The sequence below is a fragment of the Amphimedon queenslandica genome, unplaced genomic scaffold (genome assembly GCF_000090795.2).
Source record: "Amphimedon queenslandica unplaced genomic scaffold, v1.1 AMPQUscaffold_5425_Cont22606, whole genome shotgun sequence".
Lineage (NCBI taxonomy): Eukaryota > Metazoa > Porifera > Demospongiae > Haplosclerida > Niphatidae > Amphimedon > Amphimedon queenslandica.
Genome location: NW_003554273.1, coordinates 1 through 1676, shown reverse-complemented (window position 1 = coordinate 1676; position 1676 = coordinate 1). Strand labels below are relative to the sequence as shown.

Below are 1676 nucleotides of genomic sequence, written 5' to 3'. Positions count from 1 at the left end.
TTAATCGTCTTGTATAAGGGACAAAAATAAAATCTTAATCCTCCTCACTTAGGCGTGCACTTGCTATTTTGCTAAAATAATAACTGTGTCTATTGCCAAGCGGTAGAGCTTGGTTATTGCCAAGCGGTAGAGCTTGGTTAGTAGGGTTGAGTTGGTCAAAATGGCTGCCCGAATTGAGCCATTCTTGCTCATTTCTCTGGGATATTCTAACTTTATTTCTTACTTGAGAGCCTTGATGAGCTTTTCATTACCTTTAGAAGACTTGGGAACCAGCAAAAGGAGCTGAAAATATCGATAAGTACGGTTTTACGGGGTGCATGAATGCATGCACGCGTGCGTATTCCGTTCAGGTTTCTGCTTCTTCTTCTTCTTCTTCTTTCTGTCAATCAAAACTCCTCCTAGGATATCAATCACAGAAGAATGATTTTTACACCATTCTCTTGCGCTGTAGTGTAAGAAGTGCAGTCACTCATTAAATACAGGCGAGCAAAATCAAGGAAAAATCGTGTTCTCTGGCCCAAGCAGTCATGGATTCACTGGTAGACGCCATTTTTAATAGCATGCTGTCTTCTGAGCATGCTCAGTACAGTAGGACGTTAATTAGAATAATCATTCATTGTATGGCTTTCACTCGCTTTCACTTCAGTTCCTCTTGACTTATCTTAAGGTACAGTAGTCATGTAAATTGACTGTAATGTGTAATTTATACCTTGTTGTAATCATAGATACATGTAATATGTGAATATTAATTTAATTGGAGCTGGTGAGGGACTTTCCCAAACTATTAAAACTCAGTGGTAGCTGACTGAGCCGCAGACCAAGCCAGAGTAGGTATTATACTAAGTTTAGATGTGATATCAATTTATTTGTCACTAATTAGTACACACAAAAGTATGAAGGTAAATGAAGAGCTTTCAGAGTTGATTAATGATAGACTGATAATCAAGCTGATGCATTGCAGATGGACCTCTGGAAGCAAGTAATCCACCAATTTACACAAATGTAATTCTTCGCCAAATTTTCTGACTATACAGTATTACATTATTAGAGTAAGTTGGAGCTATACCGTCCCAGGGCTATTCTGTCCCCCTGTATAAACCAATGGGAAATTCATGTGCAGCGGTCGGAATAGCCCCAGTTAGAGGGTCCTCTTTCTCCAGTTGTAACTTCTTAACTATAGCAGATACAGGACTGAAACAAGGATGTATCTATTCAGCATAAAATTCTCTAACTACCAACACCAAAAACAGCTTGATCTTTATAAAGTGCAGCTAAGCAACTCTGGCTAAAAATTTGTGTTCATTAGCTTTTTCACGTATTATCACCTAGTGATAGTGCTTGTATATCTCCGGTCACTGCATAATTTTTCCGTATACTACTTAGTATCTGGAGGGTCGGAATAGCCCCAACAACTAGGTCAGTGAAAGTACTGTTTTCATCCAAAGTTTAAGCTGACTTGTTGATTTCAAGAAATTACAAATAGAATAGACAAAATAGAACTCATTGATGAATAAAATAAATAAAATAAAGCAAAAAAGAGTGAATTATGACTTCGTGAATATTTAATTAGATCACAGTGCAGAAACTGGTCGGAATAGCCCTGAGTTACTCTACCTTTAATTATATTGTCTTATAGTCAAAATTGTATGTATTTTTCTCTGATTTTTGTTTAGTTG

General features: G+C 37.1%; 1 long non-coding RNA gene across 1 annotated transcript; it reads left to right on the top strand.

The window, feature by feature from the left end:
* The first annotated feature begins 627 nt into the window (after positions 1–627).
* Positions 628–1670, top strand: LOC109592378 (uncharacterized). Its single transcript, XR_002190318.1, has 3 exons — positions 628–667; positions 726–827; positions 881–1670. It is a non-coding gene; the product is annotated as an uncharacterized LOC109592378 (long non-coding RNA).
* Positions 1671–1676: the final 6 nt, after the last annotated feature.